A 21,774-nucleotide genomic window follows, 5' to 3' on the forward strand; every position below is an offset into this window, starting at 1 on the left:
TTTTGTGTTATTTGTTGATGATTATTCACGTTTTACTTGGATTTATTTTTTGAAAAATCGTTCTGAACTTGCCTCTACTTATTCAATTTTTGCGAAAATGATTCAAACACAATTCTCATTCCCTATTAAAACACTTTGTACCGATAATGCTCTAGAATACAATGATTCTACCTTTCTTAGTTTTATTTCTGTCCAGGGTACTGTTATTCAACGCTCATGTCCTTACACCTCACAACAAAATGGTAGGGCTGAACATAAACATAGACACATTATAAATACTATTCGTTCCATGCTTCTTTCTGCTTCATGTCTAGATCGGTTTTGGGGGGAAGCTGCACTTACTGTTGTCTATACAATCAACCGAATGCCATCTTCTGTACTTTAGGATGTCACTCCTTACCAAAAATTCTTTGGTCAGCCACCAGATTACTCCATTCTTCGACCATTTGGTTGTGTCAGTTTGTCCACCTCCCCCCGCATGAACGAAACAAATTGGAGCCTCAGAATTGTTTGTATTTTTTTTGGGATATGGGGTAGATCATAAGGGCTATCGTTGTTGGGATCCTATGTCAAATCGGATTCGTGTTTCTCGTCATGTCACCTTTTGGGAACATAAGATGTTCTCTCCTGAGTCCAAGTTTGCCACTCCTTTCCACACTAATTCCTCATTTTTTGTTTTAGATTCATCCCCTTCTTTTACAGGTCCTGAGATTACACAAAATTCTATTTACACTGTCGTTTCTCCCCCATCACCCCCATATGACCCACCTGCATCTCCTGAACAAGTACCTGACCCACATGCGTCTCTTGAACAAATACCTGATGAAATACCTCAGGTCTCTCATGCCACTAGTTGACATTCTACCCGGGTACGTTGTCTTCCTCATAATCTCCAAGATTACCATTTCTTTTCTTCCATTCTAGCTAACCATGATCCTAAGACCTTTCGTGAGGCAAATTATGATCCATTGTGGCGTGAGGCTATGTTAGAGGAACTACAGGCTCTTGAAAAGACTGTGACTTAGGATATCGTTGATCTACCACCTGACAAGAAATCTATTAGTTGCAAATGGATTTACAATATCAAAACAAATTTTGATGGATCTGTTGAGCGCTACAAAGCTCGTCTTGTGGCCAGGGGTTTCTTACAGGAGTATGGCATTGACTATGAAGAGACTTTTGCTCTTGTTGCCCGTTTGACTTATGTTTGTTGTCTTTTGGCTATTGCTGCTGCTCGTCGATGGTCTCTTCACCAGTTGGATGTAAATAATGCTTTTCTTCATTAAGATCTTTCTGAGGAAGTTTATATGAGTCCACCGCTGGGTTCAGACATTTCAAGGAAGGTATGTAAGCTACGTCATGCTCTTTATGGTCTAAAACAAGCACCACGAGCTTGGTTTTCCAAATTCAGCTCAGCATTTCTTCAGTATGGGTTTACTGCCTCTCCCTATGACTCTACTTTATTCATTCGTCGCTCTTCATTTGAGATTATTATTCTATTATTATATGTTGATGATATGGTGATCACTGGCGATGATGTCTCTGGAATATCTGATTTATAGACATATCTTCATCAACATTTTGATATAAAGAGTCTTGGTAAGCTGCATTATTTTCTAGGTCTTGAGATTTCCAACACATTAGATGGTATCTACTTGTCTCAAGCGAAGTATGTTTCTGACCTCATCTCCCGTGCTGGTTTGACTGATAGCAAAACTGCCTCGACTCCACTTGAGACAGATTGTCGTTTTACTCCTCTCAATGGAACCCTTTTAAAGACCCCATGCTCTATCGTCAGTTAGTGGGCTCCCTGATATATCTAACTATTACTTGCCCTGACATAGCTTTTGCAGTTCACATAGTTAGTCAATTCATGACTAGTCCTCATACAGCTCATCACTCTATTGTGTTACGTATTCTTCACTATATTAAGGGAACTCTCTTACATAGTCTTCACTTCTCCGCTGATTCATCATTGGTACTCACTAGTTACTTAGATGCTGATTGGGCAGACAATCCCACTGACCGACGCTCTATCACTGGTTATTGTTTCTTCTTGGGTGATTCTCTTGTTTCGTGGCGAAGCAAGAAATAAATTATTGTTTCCCATTCCAGCGATGAGTCAGAGTATCGTGCGCTTATTGATTCTACTTCTGAGTTTCTCTGGATTCGATGACTTCTCTCAAATATTGACGTTCCTCAACTGCCAGCCACCGATCTTCATTGTGATAGTCAGAGTGCTATTTACATTTCTCGAAATGATGTGTTTCATGAGCGCACTAAACACATCGAGATCAATTGCCACTTTGTACGGCAACATGTTAGTGCTGGTACTATACAATTACGGTACGTGTCTACCGAACACACCAGACTGTAGATGTCTTCACGAAGTCTCTCTTGTCGGGTCATTTTTACATGTTATTAAGCAAACTCTAGTTGATATCTACTCTACCACCTTGAACTTGAGGAAGAGTGTTAGAATATATTATGTGGCCCAACCCATCTAAAGGTTTCAGCCCATCTATAAGTTGTCCTAACTTGGATGCTAAGATAAATCTTATATATATATATATGTTATAACTATGTAATATCATTCATTAAATACAATCATTTTCTCTATATTCTTCAGTCTCAAATTCAATTTTTTGAATGACCACCTTTTGACTATAAAATTCAATTTAAAGAATGTTTTCTCAACAACCCCTTTTTCAATTCTTTTTTCAAAGAATAAAAACACATGTGATCTAAAGTCAACATGAGAATTGAAAATCAAGGATATTCTCCAAAATGTTTGATCACTCACTATCTTATATGTCACAACTCGAGCTTTTCTTAAATCCTCCCGCTCCTAAAGAAAATGTTAAAAAAAACTAAACATTGTTTGCAGCAAGGAAGAAGACAAAGTCTCGTTTTATCATTTATGGTTACAAAAATGATCAAATATTTGTTAAAAGAAGATGGTTAATCCAACTTATACTCTTATCCAGTATACAACATAGAAGATGTATCAACTTCTTTCTTTTGTTTAATAAACTACATGCAACCCAAAGACAACATTCCTAAATTGAAGCTTCTATGCTAAGAAAGCATTCGTAAATAAGCTTTTGTTTAATAAACTACATGACAACTATCTGATATGCTAAGAAAATATGTGCCAGAATAACATTAAGTAGACAAGATCCACTGTTATATTAGCCAATAGACAGATTTGTATGTTGACATTAAATAGATTTTGTCTTAATAATAAATTCTTCTTTATCCTACAATATCATGATCAAGGGATAAAAATACTCTTTGAGAAAAAAATAAACTTTTGGAGGAAGAGGAGATAAAAATACTCTTGGGGATTTCTTCTATAAGACTGAAACAAATATTCTTTATTCTTTTCTCTCTCTCCATATTCAACACACACACCTCTATTTATAGTCTCTTAACAGAAAACAAAACGTACAAGAAATGAAAACAACAATCAAAGACAAAAACTGTAACTGCAACATTTAAGGCTGATCCCTAGTTACTAAAACTGCTAAAACGTTTGAGACCTCCACCATTAAAGACTAAACTTAAAAGACATTCAATTTATTACTTAAAATATGGCTGACCGTTATTTGAGTTTATTGTGTAACAAATTCCTCCCTTAAACTCAAATCTTTTCCATCTTTCATTCCAATAATTCTCTTGAAATTTTTGAACAACACAGTTGGTAGCGCCTTTGTAAAAATATCCGCCAATTGATCACGACTCGCAACATGACTTAATCGCACATTACCTTCCTTCACATGTTCCCGTATAAAATGGAAACAAACATCGATTTGCTTGCTCCTCTCATGGTGCACCGGATTCCTTGCCAACTCAATTGTTGATTTGTTGTCGACTCGTATTTCAGTTGCTTCGTGTTGCTGGATTTGTAGTTCGTTCAGTAGACCTCTTAGCCATATTGCGTGACACACACACCAAGATGTTGTCACATACTATGCCTCACATGTTGACAATGTCACTATTGGCTACTTCTTTGAGAGCCATGTGAAAGATGTGTCTCCCATATAAAATACATATCCCGATGTACTTTTTCGATCATCTATATCTCCACACCAATCACTATCAGAATAACCAATCATCTTGTATTCCTTTATCTCGGAGTATAGTAACCCGAGTGATGACGTTTCTCAGATGTATCGAAGAATTCTTTTAATAGCCTTTAAATGTGTGTAGTTCGGTTCCTCCATGAATCGGCTTACTATGCCGACACTATACGCAATGTCAGGCCTTGTGCATGTGAGATACCGTAGACTTCAAACTAAACTTCGATATTTGCTAGCATCTGTATGATCTCCTCCCTCAAATTTAGAGAGTTTTGTTCCGAGTTCCATTGGTGTTGCTACTGGGTTGCATTATTCCATCTTATTCTTTTTCAGAATGTCTTTTGCATATGCCTCTTGGGACACAAATATTCTAGATTTTCCTTGTCTAACTTCAAGACCAAGGAAATATTTCATTAGCCCCAAATCTGTCATTTTGAACTCCCAAGTCATAGCGATTTTAAAGTCTTGTATCATCTTATCATTGTTCCCCATGAATATAAGATCATCAACATAGAGCTACTAACAACAGGTTACCTTCGTCTTTCTTTGCGTACAATGCATGTTCGTAGGGACATTGTATGAATCCGTTGTTCTTAAAGTAGGTGTTGATTCGGGTGTTCCATGCTCGAGGTGCTTGCTTCAGTCCATATAGCGCCTTTTTAGCTTCAGCACTTTACTTTCCTTCCCGACTTTCGTGTACCCGGGTGGTTGCTCCACAAATATTTCCTCTTCAAGCACACCATTTAAAAATGTTGATTTCACATCCATCTAATAGATCGACCATTTGTAATGTGTCGTTTGGGATAAAAGAAGTTGGATTGTCTCCATTCTTGCCACCGGGGCAAAAACTTCATCGTAGTCGATCTCAGCTTTTTGTCTATACCCTTTTGCAACAAGGCGTTCCTTGTACCTTTGTATCTCACCTAGGGCATTCATTTTTTTCTTGTACACCCATTTCACTCTGATAGCTCGACATCCATCCGACAACTCCGCCAACTCCCAAGTTTAATTTCTTTCGATTGCCCGTATCTCTTCATCCATCGCAACTTTCCATTTCTTATCTCTCACTGCCTCTTAAAAAATGATGTTATATGCATCTGCCAAAAGACACACCAAGTGTTCTTCACTTGTTGAATCGTATAAGTCTTACAAACTTCGCATCTTCGGTTGTCTCGGCTTTTCTTTATCATCAGATGTTTGAAAGGTTGTTGGTGCTAATATCGGTTTAGTGGTTGATGACTCTCTTTTTTCTTCCTATTCAGATTCCTCCTTTTGGTTGTTCTAATCTCATGCACTTTCTTCATTCACCCGCACATCTCGGCTTACAACCACCTTTTAATTGGGTCGAATAACTTGAAAGCCTTCGTTTTCTCGTCATAACCGATGAAGATGTATTTTTTGCTCTTATCATCCAGTTTGGTTATTCTTTGATCTGGTATATGTGTGTAGGCCACACTACCAAATACCTTTAAATGCGATACGGTCGGTTTTTGTCCGCTCCAAGCTTTTTGTGGTGTTAGATCCGCCAATTTTGCGTGCGGGCATCGATTTTGGACATACACAGCACATTGCACTGCTTATGCCCAAAACTCTTTCGGCATCTTTTTTCTCTTCATCATAGACCGAACCATATCGAGGATAGTCCGATTTTTCCTTTCGTCCACGCCATTTTGCTAAGGTGAGTAGGGCGCCGTTAAGAATCTCTTAATCCCTTGTTCCTCGCAATAGACTATGAAAGTGGTTGACATGTACTCTCCTCCTCTATCTGACCGTATGGCCTTGATGAAAAAACCAGTCGTCTTTTCTACTAATACCTTGAATTTCTTGAATGCCTCGAATGCTTCCAATTTTTCTTTCAAAAAATAAACCCAAGTCTTCCTTGTGTAGTCATCAATGAATGTAATAAAGTACCTCTTCTCACTATATGACTTAGGTGTGATTGGGCCACATATATCGGTGTGAATCAGCTCGAGAGACTTCCTTGCACTATATTCCGCCTTCTTTGGGAATGAGTTCCTTGCTTGTTTGCCGAGTACACATCCCTCGCAAAATTTCTTGGTTGTAATCCATGTCTGGAACCATATCCTTCTTTGCTAACTCCTGTAGACCGCCGTAGTGCAGGTGTCCGAATCGTAAGTGCCACAACGAGGCTTTATCCACCATTTTGACTTGTAGACATTGTTCTCGAACGTTTCTCAAGTTGAGTTCGAACGTTCGATTATTGGCCATCTCAACTTGTGTAAGCAACCTTCCTTTTTCGTTCTTTAAATGCAACATTCGGTCTTTCATGAGTACTGAGTATCCCTTCTCCAATAATTGCCCCAAGCTAATAATGTTACTTTTCAAGTCAGGGACACAATATACATTTTCAATTGACCCTTCTTTGCCATCGTCTTTCGAGAAATATATTCATCCCTAAATGACACATACCCAATCTTTATCTCTTGTATCTCCACAAAAAAATTCTTGTTCCCACACATATGATTGCTGACTCTAGTATCGAGATACCACAATGTCTCCTTGTCGGAAGTGGTGTCTTTATAGACCATCATGAGAACACCGATTTTTCTTGTCTCCTCTTCCGCGACCAGATTCACATTCTCTTCTATCATTTTTTCAAAATAGCACTCTTTTGCATAGTGCCCATATTTTCTACAGTTGTGACATTCGACGTTTGATTTGCACTCTTTTGCGTAGTGCCCATGCTTTCCATAGTTGTAGCATTCAATAGTTGGATGATTTGACCGGCCGCCTCTCCCACGACCACGTCCTCGACCACGCCAATTTTGTTGGCTTGACTGATCATTTTCTTCATAATTCATCCACTGCGTCCATGACCACAACCTCCACGACCGCGTCCCCTTCCTCGATTGTGTTGCGCATACATTACCCTGTCCTCCTTAATGGTTGCCTTGGCTTGTAAGGCTTCTTCGAGCAACTCTTGTTTTTTCTTATTCTTCTACTGCTCATGCACTTCAAGAGAACCAACAAGATCATCAACGGTCATCTCTTCCAGACTCTTTGATTCCTCGATTGCACAAACGATGTTTTCAAAATTCTCGGTCAATGACCGTAGAATCTTCTCCATAACTCTTGCATCGGAGAGGGCTTCTCCATTACGTTTAAGTTGATTCACCATTGTTTGCACACGTGTGATGTAAGTAGAAATTCCTTCTGAATCCTTCATCTTCATGGCCTCCAATTCGCCTCGAAGAGTTTGAAGTCGCATTTGTTTAACTCGATCGACACCCTTGAAAACCTTCTATAAAATGTCCCACGTTGCCTTCGAATTTTCTGCACCTGCAATTTTCTCGAAACCTGACTCGTCCACCGCTTGAAATAGGAGGTAGAGAGCGGTCTTATCTTTCATTTGTGTTTCTTTCAACGCCCTCAACTGAGTCGCCGAAAGATTTCCCGTTTCAGTCGGTTCTTCATAACCATTTTCGACTACTTCCCATACGTCTTGTGCACCGAGTAAAGCTCACATCTAAATACTCCAATTATCAAAGTTGGTTTTGATGAGTCGTGGCAGTGGTATCTGCCCCAGCACTTTGTTTGCCATGGCGCTCTGATACCAATTTGAGAAAAAAATAAACTTTTGGAGGAAGAGGAGATAAAAATACTCTTGGGGATTTGTTCTATAAGACTGAAACAAATACTCTTTATTCTTTTTTCTCTCTTCATATTCAGCACACACACCTCTATTTATAGCCTCTTAAGTACAAGAAATGAAAACAGCAATCAAAGACAAAAATTGTAACTGCAACATTTAAGGCTAACCCCTAGTTACTAAAACTGTTAAAACGTTTGAGGCCTCCACCATTAAAGACTAAACTTAAAAGGCATTCAATTTATTACTTAAAATATGGCCAACCGTTATTTGAGTTTATTGTGTAACAGTTTGCAGCAAAGAAGAAGACAAAGTCTCGTTTTATCATTTATGGTTACAAAAATGATCAAATATTTGTTAAAAGAAGATGGTTAATCCAATTTATACTCTTATCCAGTATACAACATAGAAGATGTGTCAACTTCTTTCTTTTGTTTAATAAACTACATGCAATTCAAAGACAACATTCCTAAATTGAAGCTTCTATGCTAAGAAAGCATTCCTAATTAAGCTTTTGTTTAATAAACTACATGACAACTATCTGATATGCTAAGAAAATATGTGCCAGAATAACATTAAGTAGACAAGATCCACTGATATATTAGCCAATAGACAGATTTGTAAGTTGACATTAAATAGATTTTGTCTTAATAATAAATTCTTCTTTATCCTACAATATCATGATCAAGGGATAAAAATACTCTTTGAGAAATAAATAAACTTTTGGAGGAAGAGGAGATAAAAATACTCTTGGGGATTTCTTCTATAAGATTGAAACAAATATTCTTTATTCTTTTCTCTCTCTCCATATTCAGCACACACACCTCTATTTATAGTCTCTTAATAGAAAACAAAACGTATAAGAAATGAAAACAACAATCAAAGAAAAAAATTGTAACTGCAACATTTACTCCACCAAACCTCTAACCCCGTTAAGTGTCTGTTAAATGAGACGACATGTGGAATTAACATGTCATCTTTTTTATTTAATATATTGACATGTCATATTTTTTAATTAATATATATTATATATTTTTATTTATTTAAAATTTTAAATAATTAAACATTTACAAAGTCATTAATAATTTATTTCTCCTGCCCTAATTAACTAAACCCACCATTCTTCTTCTCCAATTCTTGTTCTTTAAAGGATTCGATTTCTCAAATAAAGGAACTGAAGGGAGACTGACGAGTTAGCGAGAGAATTGAGGGCAATGTGAGATGAGATTTTAATTTCAGAACCCTACCACGACGAACTTTGACATTTAGCTGAGCCTTAGACCTCAACTTTTTCTTCTTACTTCGACCAGTCTCAAACAAAGTTCACAATGAACAATGATGACATGTAATGAAGTTTACAAATCTTTTTCTTTCTGTTGAAGGCTTATTTTTGGATTATTGTTCTTGTTCTCTTCGTATATGCTTCCTTATCTCTTCAGAGTTTGTTCTCCTTTCTCTTCATATATTTCTGGATTATTGTTCTGTTTTAAAAAGATGAATCTATCTGATTGATTAGGGTTTATATTATCAACAAAAATACATTATCAAGATAGCATTTACTTATCTCTGTTTTAGAAAGGTGGATCTATCTAATTGATTAGGTGAATCAGAGAAGAAGAATTGTGGGTTTAGTTAATTAGGGTAGGAGAGAGAAATTATTAATGACTTTGTAAATGTTTTATTATTTAGAATTGTAAATAAATAAATAAATATATAATATATATTAATTAAAAAAATATGACATGTCAATTCCACATGTTGTTTCATTTAACAGAAACTTAAGGGGGTTAGAGGTTTGGTGGAGTAATGACGTGGATGAATATTAATCGCAACTATGAGCGAACAAAAATTAATTCAGTGATAAAATTGGCATTCTTCCCCAAAAATATATCTAAAACACTACCATAAAAGTCATAGTCATCCACCACCTTCATCCACTTGTCCAATCCTCCCTCCTCCTGATTTTCACCTTAGCCACCAAAGTCAATATATTAGCCACTTCCGACGTTATTTGAACAACGTCGGACCTAAACACATGAGGCAACCTTATATGAGAAAAGATAGAAACTTCATTTCTGCCTCAATACTTCTACGCGTCGATCGACGTTAATCTATCCACTATATGTAACCCGCCCTCTCCTTCCAAAAATCACGGTTGAGTGACGCCCAAATTCTTGGACCGTGAGGCTGTCATAAGGGATGATAAGAAATTTGGTTGAAGACCGATGGCCGACAAGACATCTCGCACTTGAACATCGTTCTCCCTCTTATGCTAACTTGAGATTGGTCATCTACTTAGACTAAAAATTTGATCACGCCTACCAACGAGGAATTCAACGTCATCTACGACATTATGAGAATATAAAAGGATGAGTATAGATCCACTCTTCTAGCCTAATGGCAACAAGAGATGGATATACCAACCTCTCTGAGGTTATGTGATCGAGTTCGTCAGACAGTAAGTTCCGCTCGCCTGATTAAACTTATTGAGTATGTTTGCAGGCTATGTGCTTAACTCGCGGAAATTAGTCACACTCCGAAAAAAAAGCGGAACCAAGCATTCTAAAAATCAAATTAATTAAATTTATTGACACAATTCAATGTGGTATTTATAATCAACGTTAAGCCCATGGATGAACCCAGGATTTCGAACTGGGGTGGGTTTAAAATAATAACGAGAAAATTTTGAAAAAAACAAGTATATAAAAGTAAAGTTTTACCATTTTTTTAATAATTAAATTAAAAAACAATGAATTATATTAAATTTTTTTAAGAAATTAAGGGTAATGTCATATTTCTACCGTAAAAAAAAAAAAAAAAAAAATCGGGGTGGGCTTCAGCCCACCCGAGCCCCTACATAGATTCGTCCCTGGTTAAGCCAACCACCACTTCCCTTTGAAATTCAAAATTTAGAGCATAATCAAATAGACATAGAATGTAAATTCATCTCTTGTATCAATGGTCTAAATGCAATAAGTGAAATTCTTGAAGAGCCTTTTTAATCCTGAATTTCCAAATTCAAAAATTAAAAAAAAGAATAACATAGTTTAAAATTTTTTTGTCTCTTAATTCTATATAGGGTAAATAATTATATAAATATCACTGGTGAAAGATGAAATAATTGTATTTCAATGATCGTAGTTGTCTGATTCGTATTATTCATAATGTTATTGTTAGATAAAATTAGACCGGTTCAAACATACCTAACTTAAATAAACTTTCCATGCAGGAACAAGGAACCGGACCGGATAAACAAAAGAACCGGCTAAGAAAACTAGCCGGTCAAGCTAGTAAACCGACCAAGAGTATTCGGAACGTGACCGCACAAAGAAAGGATCGGCCAAAGCTTAAAATCGGAATCATCAAACAGCCGATCATCCACAAGGCAGAGAAATAACCGGAAGAAGTCCGGTTACATCACTCATACCAAAAGCCATTCGGTTAAGACAAATGGCCGACCAGAACAAGAAGACAATTCGGGTATCTGTTGAGAATGATACCAAAGGAACAGACTGAATACTTCTATATCCATGCAAGTCTGAGGAAAGACTGTAGGCTGCAGAAGACAGTACTACCGGATCCTTCCACTTCGGGATAAGCCAGAAAGAAGATCTTCCAAGTACAGACAACTGTCCAACAGACAGTGCCTACATCAAGTAAAAGACAAACCCGGCGGGTTTGTCTTACATACCGGAAGAACAGACCGCCAGGTCTGAGACAGAATGCCAGGTCTGAGGTTGACCATCAGGTCTGAGGAAACGACCGCAGGTCTGAATCTCTGAAACACTGAATCACTGCACCTATGCTCAGCCAATCAGATTCAAGGTAGTGAAATATGACCGTTGGCATATTTCACCTATAAAAGGGGCAGTTGAAGAAGAGTAAATGCGGGATAACAAGCGACACACAGTGAGATAAGTGAAACGCTCAGAGCATTTACTACAAGTGATAAGATTGTGTTATTCTAAGAAAGCGTAAGTGCTAAAGAAAAAGTGTGTTTTACAATTTCGGTGTAAATTGTAAGAGTGTTATCGAGCAGGAAATAAGTCTCGATCGATTTGTACTTGTATTCCTTAGTGAATATCCTTCTCGCGGTTTTGAGAGGAAGGGGTGACGTAGGAGTTTTATCTCCGAACATCCATAAAATCTGTCTTGTTATTTACTTTCTGTCGGCTCCATTATTTAGCGATTAACTCAACTACACCGCTTTAAACCGACTCCATACTATCCATACCGAATTTCCAGATTACCGAAACCGACCCACCATTTTCAAACCTTCATTATCCGAAATCGGCCTTGTCCATCAAACAAGTGTGCTGCTTCAACCTGAAAACAAATCTCTTCCGCGCTTGAACCTAGTTCAAGGGTTTGTGACAGGTTGTGTAGTATTGAAACCCCGGTGTTAATCTCTAACCGGATTAACCACCACCCTTCGAGTGAGAACCGCTAACCGGTCCAACCCCCCCCCCCCCCCCCCCCCCGGTCCTCCAGCGGCTACCTAGATCCTAACAATTGGTATCATAGCAGTTAGTTTCAATACTCAAGCAAGCATGTATCAGGATAGGCCGCCAATGCTAGAAGGTGATGACTTTGCCAACTGGAAGGCACGCATGCACCTGCACCTAGTCACTTTGGATGATGAAATGGAGTCCATTCTGACCGAAGGACCGATAATCATTGATAAGGACAGAAAGAAATGGACGGTTGAAGATAGGAGAAGAAACAACCTGGATAATCATGCTAGAAACCGGATCTCCAACAGTGTGGACAGAAACACATACTGCAAGATCAGAGACTGCCAAACCGCGAAGGAGACATGGAACACGGTTATCCAGATCTTTGAGGGAAATGAAAGAACAAAGGAGAACAAGATAATGGTGGCCACACAGAAGTTTGAGAGCATCAAGATGAAACTAGGAGAAACTATGAAGGAATATAGTGACCGGTTCACTGGTGTGTTAGATGAGTTAGCAACTCTGGGCAAGAAGTATGACAACAAAGAGGTCATTATGAAGGCTTTGAGATCTCTTCCAAGTGCTTGGGACATAAAAACAATGGTAATGAGGGAATCAAAGAGCCTACGTAAGATGAAACTATACGATGTATTCAAAGATCTTAAGGCATACGAGTTCGAAATGAGATCTAGGACTGAAGAAGAAGTCTCGGCCTCGACATCAACCAGAGCACTAATCACATCTACAGAACCAGTTGCACCGGCACCGGTTCCTGCACCCGTACCAATCAGAACCGCCGAGCAGTTCACCGAGGATGCCATGACAATGCTTGCACAGAAATTTGGGAGGTTCATGAAAAGAAACCAACCGACAAACAACTACTATGGTGACAAATCCAATGTAAGATGTTATAACTGTAACTGTTTGGGACATTTTAAGTGGGAATGCAGGAAACCAAGAAGAGATACCCAGAAACCAGACTATCAAAATGACCGAAACAATTACCAACAAACCGGTGAAGGAAGTGAGGTACCGAAAGCACTGATAGCCGACGATGGAGGAAGTCTATGGGCTCACAGTGACAGTGATGATGAACTCACGTGTCTCATGGCAAATGAAGAACAGGTATTTGACTCTCCTTGTGAAGAATTTACTAAAGATGAATTATACAATGCATTGAATGACATGGTAGAAGAATATAAGAACCTACTAACCATGCTACCTAAGCACCTCAACATTAGAACCGATCCCATAGTACCCATTCCGACAAATCCAGAGGTACTTATCATAACCGAACCGGAAGTCGTCCTAAGACTGAACAAACCAGTGAACCGACTAGAGAACTAACCGAGGAAGAAAATGCCCGACTTCAATATAAGATGGCCGCCTATAAGAGATCTAGCGATATAGTAAAGAACATGAATAGACACTACAGACATCCTCGTTGTAAGCGTGGCCTAGGATACACAGAAGATAGCTCCAAAGACCGAAAACCCATGGAGAAAGCAAGGCTTACAAGAGGAAACCTTCCATTTATAAAATTTCTTAAAAGCTCCTGGACCGCTGAAGAAGAGGAGACCGCATATTATAGGGAAGAAAAGCTAAAATACGACTATGTTGGTCCAACCGAATCATGGCTTGACCCTGTGAAAAGAAAAGCCGAAATCCTCAGACATAAGAAAGCCTTTCCTGAATCGCGTAGGTCAAACCATAGATCACTGAATCAAAGACCATCACCCTTTAAGACCTTTGTAGGAAAACCTAGATACACGAGACCGAGTGCCAAAAGGACAGTTAAAACCCTAGCAAAGAAAACCGTCCGGTTTATCAAGGTTTGGATACCTAAGGGACTAATCGCATGTGGACCCAAGTAAATGTGGGTACCAAATAGCTGTAAATATGTACATTTTGCAGGATCCAAAGAAACGGCTAGGAAACTCTAAATGGTTCTTGGATAGCGGTTGCTCCAGGCACATGACCAGAAACAGCAGCTTGTTAACCGATATCAGAACAACAACCGGTGCTTTAATCACTTTTGGTGACAACTCAAAAGGTAAAACTGTGGGCAAGGGTAAGATTGTCCATGGTAACCTAACTATTGATAATGTACTTTTAGTTGAAAACCTACGTTTTAATCTGCTTAGCATTAGTCAGATGTGTGATGCTGGATATACTGTAGAATTTCTTAAACATGCATGCTTAGTTAAGAACTCTCAAGGTATCGTACTACTAACCGGAAATAGAATAGGTAACATTTATAAGGTAGACTGGAAAACTAGGGTAGAATATCCTATATGCATGATAGCTAAGACTGATCAAACCTGGTTGTGGCATAAGAGACTAAACCATCTAAACATGAAAACTTTAAACTACATTCGTGGTAAAAAGCTAGTTGAAGGTATTCCTGATATAGTATTTAACCAGGATAAGGTTTGCTCAGCATGCCAAATGGGTAAACAGACTAGGTCATCTTTTAAGAGTAAAGGAAACATCCAATCTAGCCGATGTTTAGACCTTCTTCACATGGATTTATTTGGACCAATTCAGGTTGTTAGCCTAGGAGGTATGCTTTACACCATGGTAGTTATTGATGATTATTCTAGATTTATATGGGTAATATTTCTACCATCTAAACGTGAAACCGTATCAAACCTGATCACACTTCTCAAGCGCCTGCAAAATGAAAAATCAACTCGCATTAATAGCATTCGAAGTGATCGAGGTACCGAATTTACCAATAGTACATTAACTGCATATTTTGATGAATCCGGCATTAGACATGAGTTGTCTAGTGCTAGGACTCCCCAACAAAATGGCCTGGCCGAGAGAAGAAACCGGACTCTCAAGGAAGCCGCACGGTCCATGATAGCCGATTCTGGCATTGCTCAGAAATTTTGGGCTGAGGCTATCAACACTGCATGTTACACACAAAACCGGTCTTTAATAAACAAATTTCACAAAAAAACACCATATGAGGTTTATTTTAACAGAGTTCCCAAACTCAAGTACCTCAGGATTTTCGGTTGTAAGTGTTATATACACATAAATGGTAAAACCCAACTCACTATTTTTGATGCAAAAACCGATACCGGCATCATGCTAGGATACTCAGCAGTAAGTAAAGCATATAGAGTATATAATAATAGAACTGCAACCATGGAGGAAACAATTCACGTTGTTTTCGATGAATCGGTTGAAAGCAATACTGCTTCATGCTTTGATCTACACAACAGATTGGAAAATAACAATATTCATTCTGATAGTGAAGATGAGACTCCAGTCTTCATGCGGTTTGTCCATGACAAAATGGGTAACATTGAAACCCAGTCGGATCAAGCTGTTCCACAACAGGAAGCTGACACTTCGGTCCAATCCGAGGAAGTCGGTCGGTCTGACAATCCTGTTCAGCCTACCGACATGTCTAGCCTTGATCAAATAAACGGTAATTTGGTAGACTTCCCTGAATTGAATCTCAGAAGAAACAGCAAACATCCTCCTGAGCAAATTATAGGTGACCCTTCAGAACCTGTTCGAACTAGGAGTCAACTTCTGGAAGGATATTTTAATTCCGCTTTCATATCCCAGATTGAACCGAAAAGAATAGATGAAACATTGTCAGATCCGGATTGGATCTTGGGAATGCAAGAAGAGCTAAACCAGTTCGAGAGTAGTAAAGTCTGGTACCTAGTCCCTAGACCGAAAGATCAATCGGTCATAGGAACAAGATGAGTATTTAGAAACAAACTCAAAGAAGACGGTTTGGTCACAAGGAACAAAGCCAGATTAGTGGAACAAGGCTACAAATAGGAAGAAGGCATTGATTTTGAAGAGTCATTTGCCCCTGTAGCCAGGATTGAAGCCATTAGAATTTTTCTTGCATTTGCTGCTTTCAAAAACTTTAAGGTTTTTCAAATGGATGTTAAAAGTGCATTTCTGAACGGTGACTTACGTGAAGAGGTGTATGTTGAACAACCACCCGGTTTCAAAAACGTTGCATTTCCAAACCATGTATACCGGCTAAACAAAGCTTTATACGGTCTAAAGCAAGCACCTAGAGCCTGGTATGATACACTAACCGCATTTCTATTACAACATGATTTCACAATCGGTTCTGTGGATAAAACACTGTTTAAATTTGAAAAGAAGGAACATATCCTACTTGTTCAAATCTATGTAGATGATATCATTTTTGGCTCAACCGATCCTAAACTATGTGATAAGTTTTCAAAAATGATGACTGACAAGTTTGAAATGAGTATGATGGGAGAATTAAGTTTCTTCCTAGGTCTTCAGGTTAAACAACTCAAAGAAGGAACTTTCATTAGCCAACCTAAATACACCAAGGAGCTACTGAAGAAATTCGGGATGGACACCTGTTCCTCGGCGGCTACTCCAATGAGCTCATCGATTAAATTAGATAGGGATGATGAGGGCCAATCGGTAGACCAGGTTGCATACCGGGGCATGATCGGCTCTCTACTATATCTAACAGCGAGTAGACCGGACATCCTGTTTGCAGTTGGTGTATGTGGGAGATTCCAAGCAAACCCAAAACAATCTCACTACACAGCCGCAAAAAGGATACTGAAATATCTAAAGGGCACACCTGATGTCGGTCTGTGGTACCCAAAGGACTCGTCCTTTAATCTAACAAGTTACTCAGACGCAGATTATGCAGGGTGTAAGATTGACAGGAAAACCACAAGCGGTACATGTCAGTTCCTAGGTGACCGGCTTGTCTCATGGCATAGCAAGAAGTAGACATCGGTGGTCACATCAACCGCGGAAGCTGAATACTTGGCGGCCGGAAGTTGCTGTTCTCAACTACTCTGGATTCAACAACAACTGAAGGACTTCGGTATCATAGCCGAAGAGTCCCCGATCTTCTGTGACAATACAAGTGCCATTGCAATCACCTACAACCCGGTTCTCCACTCCAGAACCAAGCATATCGACATAAGGCACCACTTCATCAGGGAACATGTCACATTGAAGCATATCCGGCTGGAATACGTATCGACCGATCAACAAGTAGCCGATATCTTCACTAAGCCTCTACAGGAAGCTAAGTTCTCTCAATTCAGACTTACTCTCGGTTTAACCGACATTAGCCAGATCCTTCCTAAGGATGCTTAAAGGGAAACCGGTTCGGACAGACAAAACCGGTAATTCCTCCTAAACTGTTGGACTTCAAATTTTCGAGTTACCTATAGAAGAACCGCCCAGTTCATCAGACAAAGTAAACCGACCAGCTACTTGGTGCATGCATCAAATAACCGCATCGGGATGAACAACTGATGACTGACCGGTTCGGAAGCAGGTCATCTTAGATTATTTGAACTCCAAACAGAAGTGGAATAATTATCAGTGCTTATAGATGTCTGTTCTGAAACATTTCCCTTTCAAAGTAAAATGGTCGCGCCTAAAAAGACGTGAAGATCTTTTGATATCTTTCACAGTCCAGGCCTATGACCAACATCCTAAACTGCAAACCTGCCTATTTCATGCAAAACTTATTATCCTGCAGTTAATAGATATCATCTCATTTAATATCGGACAATAGGATAGCCCCACAACCAATATTTAAGTGAAGCAAACATTCACCAAAAACATTCACAAGACAAAAGATCATTCTCTTACTAAGGCAAAAATGTCTCAGTTCCCCAACATCCTTCAGTTTGATTTTCGGTCATGCTCCAGCACTGAGCACTACGACATCTATAGAATGATAAAATTTCTGGAAGATACTGGCCTCCAGTACTTCCTTGACGACAAACACACCGTTTACCCTGAATCAGTCCTGGAGTTCTTCTATAACGCCAGAGTGTTCAGGGGTACCCCTCATTTCGATACCCACATCCAATCCAAGGTGGGGGTATCATCTTCGACTTCACCGAAAAGGATTTCGCTCGGTGCTTTAGTCTGCCAAAACAAGGGCTAACAGACCTTAACCCACTGGCCAACATAAAGGCCGAGGTCTCTCTCTCTCTTGCCCGGTCTGATGAACCGGTTGACGATCACGGCACTAAATCACACCTGAGGGCTGAATATCAGCTCCTCAACGATGTGATAGGTAGGAGCATCTTCGGAAGGGATGTCACCAATACCTACTATGCCGCGACTTTCAACATGATGGCGGCTATAATCACAGGTACACCGGTAAATTGGTCCAGGGTGTTGTTTGACGTCCTCATTTGGATGGTCGGCATCCGGTCAGTCGGCCTCATTCCCCAAATAAGCTGCCTCCTTGTGGAGCTAGGTGTTCCTACCTGTCCCGGAGAAGGTCTGAACCACGCCCAGGTACTCACCAAAGAGATAACCGACTCATTTTATGATCGGTTTGAGAGGGCCTGGAGGAGGAGGAACCGTCGGTCCAACCCCAACGGTGAAGTCAATTCCCGCGCACTCTAAGTCACTCCTTCCTGCACCCGGTCGTTTTGCTTCATGCACCGGGTGTACCTTGATCCAACCTATGATTGATCGTTTCGGCCAGATCTACGTTCTCTTCGGTTTCACTTATGTTTCTTTTGATCTCATGTTTTCATCATTGTTATTCATGCCATTTCGGCATTGTTCTATGTTATTTTCGGTCTCATCTAATTAATCTCGGTTATGTTTAAGTGCATCCCTAATTAATGAGATAATCCCCAACCACCTGAACATTTAATATCCAACTAACCTGGTTACTTCCCAACTAACACCTACCTCGGGCTTCGCAATCTGCCGCTTCCCCATGCACCTTGAAAAGGTAAAGATTCTTTTCCTTAATAAAACAAAACTGACAATCAATGCTTAGATCTTCCCTTCAAAACCGATCTTATATAAGGAGCCATCCTCTAATCAAATTACCACATTCGAAAGCATTAAAATACTTCTGAAATCCTTTGAATCCCATCTCTCTCCACATCGAAATCATGCCGAGCCGAACTTTGGGAAATTTCTTAAGCATTGACTTCAACTCTTGCACGGGAGAAAGGGACGGAAATCCTGAACAGAAGTTAATGTTTCACTCTCTCACTGAAACCGGTCTTCAACATTTTCTTGAAGAAGCCGGTCCAATCCTCCTAGAAGATGTCAAGGCCTTCTTTCGAAGCGCCTGCATCAGGGGAAAGTATATCGTCTCTACCGTCAGAGACCACACATTCTGGATTGATGAGGATGAATTTGCCTCACTATTCGATCTACTTACTGAAGGATTCTCGGACTTTCCAACCATAGAGGACCTAGCGGGATTTGAACTCGCCCAATATCTATCGGCCACCCCTTCTCCGGTGGAACACTATGGGCCGAAAACCCAGCTTGCTAGTCACGGTCAACTACTCCTCGAAATCGTGACTCGTTCGATTCTGTGTCAATCGCCGAATCAACGGTATTCTAGAAATACCTACAACATTATGACCCACATTCTTTGCGAATCGGCCATCAACTGGTCAACGGTCATATTCGAAAACCTCAAGAATATGGTGCTGACTAAGAGAGGTCTCGGGTATGCACCGCATATCAGCAAGCTGATTCTTGAGTACCGGCCAGAGTTCGGACCTGGCACACCGGTCTCTTCCTCAAACATCCTAGACAAGGATTCGGCGATAGACCGAATTTCTAGAATGTCCTTTTCATAGGCTGTACTTTCCATTATTTATGTATGCCTATCTCAATACCGAATTTTCTCATTTCAGTTTAAATGACCGTGTCTTCTTAATTCTTTGAATATTTATCTAAGTAACCGGTTAACATCTTCAAACCGCGTTCTTATTCGGTCACATAAAATTGCTCAAAATAAATTGCAAACACTCTGATCACTCAAAATAATCGGTTAGACTTAGAAACTGTACCATCAATCGGTTTCAAAAGGAAGAGTGCGTCATCAATGGCATAAGCAAAAGCTTTGGAGGGAAATCTCCCGCCCAAAACTGCCGCCCACCCTTTGGTTTACCGCCCATGGTTTGGCGCCCACGGTTTGCCGCTTCTTTCAAATTGGAGGGAAAATTCCCACCCAATATTGATGGGACGGTTGGGCTTCCAAACCGCATCTATAAAAGGGCCTCTCGGTCATTTTATTTCATTCTCACGCGAATCTGCTTTCTCTCTCTAAGCTTTCTAACTTTCTGAAGCGGTTACTTCTCACACTCTCTCAAACTTTCTAACATGGGGCGTGATTCGGCTCTATTCAGACTCCTATCTCAGGTGGATTTCGAGGAAATCCGGCTGAAAGGTACGTCCGAGGCAAAGGAGGTTCTTGACCGGGTAGTCAAAACCGGTCTGGAATATTTCCTTGGCGGTCCTCATGTTATATACAAAGATGCGGTCGAAGAATTCTTCAAAACCGCAACCATCTCCAACGACAAAATCACCGCGACTGTATGCGGTTCTGAAATAGAGCTCACCGAGGCATTGGTGGCAGAGAGCCTGCGTCTTCCGACAACCGGCCAGGATGCAACGGCAGACATAGAGCAGGAAACCTTTGAGGCGGCTTGCCAAATTCTATCGGCAACTAAAGAGCCGATCAAAGCATCCGGCAGCAAACAAATGTTGAAGCCGGAGTATATCCCAATATGTGACATCTTCGCAAGGGCGATTCTGGCGAGGGGAGGAAACTTCAGTAACCTCACAAAAGACAAAATCAAGATGCTGATCGGTCTGATGGAGGGAAGAAAGGTCAATTGGGCAAAAGCGGTGTTCAGCAACCTAATGGATATGGTGAAACCGGATTCAAACCGGTCGTGGGGATACGCCGTTCCTCTCGGTAAGATCTTCCTTCACCTCAATCTCGACATCGGTTCCGGCGTCGTTGTCGCAGAACGATGCCTCATCAGATCGAAGCAATTCCTAGAAAGGAAGCAGCCGGCCCCCAGCTCCACAGGTGGCCGAAAGAAGAAAGCCGACAAGAAAGCGGCACCAGCCAAAGCAAAGGCTGAAAGTAAAGGAAAGGAGAAAGTAACCTCCTCGGAACCGCCGCAGCAAACAGAAGATGAGGAGTCGGCTTCCTTCTCTGAGAGAACCGACACGGAGAAGACCGAGGATGATAGATCGGTCAATGAAGCCAACAATCCGGCCCAGAGCCCCAATAATGTCGGACCTAACACCAACCCTGAGACAACCGAAGGTGGTGAAGAGGATGATGAGGAGGAAGGTGATAAAGAAACCGGTAATGAGGACGGCGACAAAGAGAAGGAGGAGGCCGAAGAAGCAGAGGCCGATAGGATATCTCGGAAACTCCTTCAGGGCGTCAAAAAGTGAGCCGAGTCAATTGAAGAACTATACCTGGAATGGCACGATCACCGGTACGGCACACCGTATAGAGAAATCCTACCGGGCCACACATACGTGGAGTGCATCCAAAGATTGGAGGAGGTGGAAGACTTGATCATGAACCTTACAAACTTCAACACACTCCAAGAGGTATAATACCGAACCTGCCTCTTAAAACCGAAGGTCCAACTACGAAAGCTAACAACACGCATCCGGAAAATTACGGAGGAGCTCGAAAAGTTGGGACCGGAAGACACCGTAGCGCCGCGGGTGTTAGCAAGGCTTAAAAAAGCCAAAGGGGAACTTACTCAAGAAATCGAACGGCTAGAGGCCATATGCAGCCGAATGAAAATACCGGTCTATACTCCTCCCCAGATCG

Source organism: Impatiens glandulifera, chromosome 5 (assembly GCF_907164915.1).
Source record: "Impatiens glandulifera chromosome 5, dImpGla2.1, whole genome shotgun sequence".
Taxonomy (NCBI): Eukaryota; Viridiplantae; Streptophyta; class Magnoliopsida; order Ericales; family Balsaminaceae; genus Impatiens; species Impatiens glandulifera.